The following is a 6,619-nucleotide window of genomic DNA, read 5'->3' as shown; positions in this document are numbered from 1 at the left end:
GGCTGCCTGAAGCCCACCCCTGTTTCCTACCTGCCAGTTCTTGCAGGAATTGCCCCGGCCGGCCTCCGACGAGAGGCTGCTACCATCAAGCTGGCAAGGAAAGCCAAAATAAACGACTGGCACATCCTACACAGCACTACAGTGGAGGTAGAGCCCCCAAACAGACACTGGTCCCGCCACCCTTACAACAAGGCGGCGCAAGACATGTTGCGTTCCATCCCGGAGGACTTATCCACCAGCGCATGGCTGGCGGCATCTTGGAAGCAGGAGTGGGAGTCTGCAGGGCCCTCCCGTATGCACCACTACATCTTTGACCCGGGTGATGGCGTTGAAGGAGAGGACCTGCCGCGCCGGCAGTGGACCCTACTGAACCGCCTGCGCACTGGAGTCGGCTGCTTCAAATCAGCAATGAAGAGGTGGGGCTTGGCGGACAGTGCAGCATGCGAATGCGGCGAGCCCGAGCAATCTGCCGAGCACATAATCAACACCTGCCCCCTGTACAGACCTCCTTCGGAGGCCGGCCTCTTCCACGTGGGACCAGAGACAAGGGCGTGGCTACTCGATACTGAGTTGGACATTTGAGGATGATACACGAAAGAAGAGTGAATAACATGATGGATGAAATGCAATGCCGAGTGCATGTTTGTGGAAGCATGGAAAAATATTTTAATAATTTAAATAAACTCACAAATTTGAAAAATGTTTGTGTATATATGAAATTGCGTAAAGGTGTCTATAAGAGATCTATAATTCCTGGGTCATTGCAGAATTTTAATTGTCCTTATACTTACCCTTTGGTTCCCCTTTTTTGTGTATTGTATGTACCGGTATACTAGTTTATATTAGAATACCTCTATATTCTTCTGTGAAATAAATGGGAACATTCATAACATTTCATTATTAGTAAGTAAAGAAAATCACAATTCCACAGTTTCCATCCTCTATTATGCTTAATTGATAACATGCAGCTACATACTGTTACAGTAACATCAGTTTTCATGTTTCTGGCAGCAGGCTACAGTGAATTCAACAGTCTGATGTCAAATAATTTCTGGGAAAGTTAATTAGCAACAGTAAGAAAGGCCTACATGGACAAATCATTTTGTTATAGAAAAGAAAAATCAAGCTCACATTTAGAAAAACCTAAGAGATATTTAGCTAAATAAATGCAGTTTTACCAAATTCAGTGACCATCAGTAAAAACCTTAACGAAGCCAGTGTCTAAGGAGCTTTATTGGGAGCACTTTTGTTAGCTGTCTGCCAAGCCATACATACATAGTATATAGTAAGGGCAGAACAAAGGGACAAAATTAATTTCGCTCCTATGCCACCAAAATGTGTAACGCCCTACCAACAGTCATTAAGACATGCAAATCCCTTGACTCCTTCAAAACCACTCAAAGGGCACATACAAACGGCTGCAATTCGAAACTGGCCCCCGTAAAATCTGAATCCCACACCCACCCCTTTTTCCCCTCACTGTATATGTTTTTACCTGATTTCCTGTTTTTGGCTATTATATATAGAAGTGTAACTGTATTTGTACGTCTCTAAATGTTATGATGAATATAAAATGGTGGACCCTATTGTAAACAAGTGTAATGCTTTATGGTGTCATCCACAGTTAGGGTTAATGTATTGTAATTATCCAAACTGTTAATAAATACTTCCATCAATCAATCAAACCTCACTTCACACTTTTTCTTATTAAAGAATGATATTAAACATGTTTTTGAGGGCCACTAGCCCCTCCTACATACAGCTTTTGTCCACAGACGTCTCATAATTGCCATTGGCGATACATTTGTGGCAACACAAACATTAAATACCATTGACAATGAAGGGAAAATTCACGTCATATGTAGACGAGCAAATCGGCTAACCAATCACATACATTCAGTTATTCATGAGACTATGTAAGATGATGTATAATGATGAGCAGTGAGCACCCCTTTAATATCATATAATAGGAAATAGGAAAGAAAGAATCACACCCGTGTGAAGTGAGGGGCGCTCTTATCATACATCATCTCATCTGGCCAATCACAATTTGTTTGTTTTTATTAATACTCAAAATTGTCCATTCACTGTGTTAAATGTGCCACTCGATTTGTCACTCAATTTGCCCCTCACTTTATGCATGCGCATACCCTCTATAAAAATGTTTCTGTACCATCAATTTGCTCTCCACTGAGTCAGACTGAGTGCCCCTTTTTTTTGTCTATACCTTTTTATCCCCTCCTGTGATGTCATGTGACCTTTTTGTGTTTGTTTGATACCTTTATATCCCCCCCTGTGATGGCATGTGACTTTGTGTGTTTATGTGTCTATGGCCTTCAACCACCCCCCTGTGACATCATGTGGGTCACTATTAAAAGCACCAGGGTCTTTTTCTGTTGCTATTGGCAGCAGTCAAAGCTTTCAGTTCCCATCTGATGTTGTGTGGGAGTTCAGACTGATCCAGACCATACTGGATAACTGCTAGCTTGCATAATGTCTTCAGACTTGGGCTGAAGTCTAAGATGTAGAGGTCATCACTTGGGTTAAGTCCTCCAAAGAAGATGGCACAATCTCCCACCATGCAACAGTACATCTTATACATCTTACACGGGCCTTTGTGGTTTGTATGCAAACGGTTCTTAGTTTGAGACCTCGTCATCATAGTTAGCAAAATGGGCTCAACCACCTTCCAGGACGGCTTCACCTTCTTCCAGGAGAGGGTCTCTGGACTAAATTTCCACATGTCATCGATGAGGTCATAGTTGAATGTTTGGCCTCCAGATATGTACAGCTCTCCGTTGTAGGTAAAGGCTGAATGCCCTCTGCGTGGCTGTGCAGAAGGTGTGCTCAGCCAGAGGTTGGTCTCTGTGTCAAACACTCTGATGTAGTAGAGGTCGTCATCATCTAATGTTCCCCCTAATACAAATATCTTTGTACCGATGATGGTGGAAGTGTGTGATTCTGTATAAGGGCCTGTAGTGCCCCTGGTGTTAATTAAAGTCCAGACCATTGTGATGGTGTCCAACTTGTAGATGTCATTAGTTACTAATCCAGATTCTCGGTTAAACCCTCCATAGATATACATGGCCTTCCCCAAGACACAGGCTGAGTGATGCTCCCTCTGCTTTGGAACAGTGCCAGAAACCACAGGCTTGAACCATCTGTGGGTGTCTACATCAAATGCATAAAGAATGTTGCTGTAAGGAATTCCCCCCCAGATGTAGATCATATCCTCTATCAGCACAGCTGTGGGGCCGAAGCGCTTGGATGGAACCTCAAGGGGACGCTCTCTTCCAATTGCCCATAGGGGTAACTTCTTCCATCGTAAAGACACAGTATTGAAGACGTGGACATTAATCGCACTGTTGAACGGAGGATGGAAGTTATTTCCAAAGGTGTACACCTTGTGTCCCACTGTCACAGCAGCATGACCGACACTCAGAGTTGGTCCTTTCAGATGCACAGTCCAGCACAACATTTCTCACGCGCCAGAACCACCGTGGATGTAATTGGATTGGTCAAGTCTTTCTGGCCGTCGATAAAATCAATTCACAGGTATGAGCAAGATAGTGTTTGACAAAATGTTGCTGGTTATCAGCAATTATATAGGCCGCCCTGACGTCACTGATGATGTCATGCACTGGCAAGACACCACTCTGACATATAACCAACTATAGAGCGATAAAGAATAGAGTGTGGACCGAGGAGCAACAGCCCCGCTCCTGCTATTCATTTTCAGTTGCTCAGTGGCGTTTGAAGACTGACGGGAGTACCATTATAACTCAATGGCTCGAGCGAGCAGAAGTTGAGACCGGTCTCAAATTTGAGGTCAGCGTTGACGCACTTTTGCGTCATGACGTCCATGAACGTCCGTCCACCTCCATGAACGTCCCAGAATGTGCTGCAGTTCCAGCTCTGGCCAGTAGGGTAGCGGACGTTTTGGGGACTTGGATATAACAGGGTTTACAGTGCGTTTTAACAGTGGGAGAACACAGCGAGAAATCATACATTTCATTGACTATCGCCTAATCGCCCGCTATCGCTGGACGATGTCGCCCGAAAAGATGAATTATTTGTATATTTTCGGTCGACGTTCCTCCGCCTATCGCCTGTTCGCCTGCTATCACCATGTGTAACCGGCGGGTCCCATAGACAAATAATGCACTTCCAGAAAATTCATCTGTCTGTCGGCCGCTGTTATAACACACTGTGAGAGACCATAATGACATCACCGATGTCAGCTTCACAAATGTCATGCAAAGTTTGGCAACCGATGGGTTGGGTTGGCCAACCCATTTTTAAAGCACAGCTCAAGACCCACTTCTACACTCTTGCTTTTAATTGATCTTTTAGTTTTTTGTTATTTATGTCCTCACTGTATATTGCATTACTGCTATTATTACTTGCACAAGCAGAGCGCACAAGTAAGGTGGACGTGCCGCTTTTTTATGAGTATGCTCATGGTATATATATATATATATATATATATACACATATACACCATGAGCATACTCATAAAAAAGCATATATATATATATACATACTGTATTATATAGAAACTATAGTTTCTATAGTTTTGGACTGGAGAAATTAATTTCTTAAGTGATTGGTTTTGCTAACCATGATGACGAGGTCTCAAACTAAGTTGTCCAAAAAGCAATCCAAAGAAATAAAATAAAGGTTTTTACAGCCGTAGCCTAGAAGTGAAACACATGGGAGTGCATTCACCCTGTGCAAGCGCGGCGTTGCCGTTTAAAAACATCTATGAGCATCAGAGATCGCCTCAGGATTGGAGATCAGATATTTTTGAGCAGTGGTACTAGGTAGCACTGAGCAAATTTGTGAAACATACTGATGATTGTGATTGATGTCCACTTGCTGCACTGACATAAAGATGCTTTAATAATAAGCAGCCGAGAATGTGAACATTTGTTGGTTTGTCCGGAGATGGGTCACATAATTAGACCAGCCAGTCTTCAATTACACAGAGGCTACAGTGATTATGACGGCCCAGCATGCACTTGGACATCTCTCCTTTCAATGTGAGGTTTCTTTCTCTTTTGGTAAATAGCGTTGCGTCTTGCGCTGATCTTAAAGGGAATGGCAGCCGATACTCAGACTGGCCCAAACCACATCCATGCTTCAGGGCCATTTACTGCGTAGCACTTTGGCGCAGTCCACAGATTACTGCAGCAAATGGGCATTGGTCATACCTCCACGTCTTAAGTTAAGACAAGACCTGGCTGTAATTAAGATGCGCATCATCATAGGGCCCTTTGAGTCTTTGTCCAACTAAAGTCTTTAGTCAAGAGTCTGAGTCAAGTCCCTTTTTGGAATGGCCTAATACATGTTACATCCACTGTGAGAGAGAGAGAGAGAGAGAGAGAGAGAGAGAGAGAGAGAGAGCACCCAGTAGGCCAAGGAACATCAGCCTCATGGTGGCGCTATAACAGGGTCCATCACATTTGGCCTAGAACTCTTGAACTTTAGGTTGAACAATCAAAATAACATTTGTGCCAGACTAGATGTTCTGCCATTTCGTATTTACTTAAAAACAAATGTTTTGCTACTACTGTAGCAAAACGAACACAAATCGGTACACAGCAGTACAGATTTTTCAAAATCCATTCCAATTAGCTGTGACTGCATTCCAAAATGTGGACAAACTGTGTCCCCGGACCCTGGCCTGGCGAAGACCTGTTCTCAGAGGAATGCATTTTTTTCTAGTCTATATAACATGTACAATGGGCAATAGCAACCAACGTGAATTAAAAAAATGGCAATTTTATAGTTTAATCAGGCTATGTGTACACCCCAGACAATATTTAAGTTGCTTGATTCAGTAATTAGATATTTGATATACATTTTAGCTGCCCTGCCCCCTTCCTATACAAACAAATTGTAACTTAAAACTGCATTTAACCATGTTAGATTCATCGAAAACACAATATTCTTTTATGGAACCTTAATCTTGCTTTTCATTTAAACTAATAATAATAATAATAAAATAAATGAAAAAAGTAATACAAAAATCAATCACCAGAAAAAAGGACGGGTGTTTTCGATGAATCTAACATGGTTAAAATGTAGTTTGAAGTTACAATGAGTTTGTATAGGAAGGAAATGAATATCAAATATCTAAATACTGAATCGAGCAACTTAAAAACTGTCTGGTGTGTTCAGTAAAGCCTGAGACGATGTAAAATGACCAAGACTTTATGAAAGGCTAACATCCAACAAAAAAGCACCGTGCTCTGAACAAAGAGAGGATTCTGTCAATGTAACTCATGTGACTTAAATGTTAAAAAAATAAAACATAAAAATGCATTCTAAATTAATTTTGCATAGACTAAAATGTATTGCACCATTAAAGGGGGTGTAAATGATATGTCATGTATGTTGTTAAAAGGTTTAAGTTGTGTATTACGATAATCATTGATATAATGTTTGTTCAGTACAGGCCATGTAAAAATAACTGACAAACAGTTTAACACCCATGCATGGAACCAATTGTTGCATTCGGCCAGAAACCTTGTAGCCTATATCCATGTTTAAAAAAATAAAAACAATTAATTTTCCATAATTAACGTGCTACTCTGTGACTGTCATACTACAGTGT

This window comes from Protomyctophum parallelum, assembly GCF_964188405.1.
Source record: "Protomyctophum parallelum genome assembly, chromosome: 22".
NCBI lineage: Eukaryota > Metazoa > Chordata > Actinopteri > Myctophiformes > Myctophidae > Protomyctophum > Protomyctophum parallelum.
Note: the sequence above shows the minus strand (reverse complement) of the source record.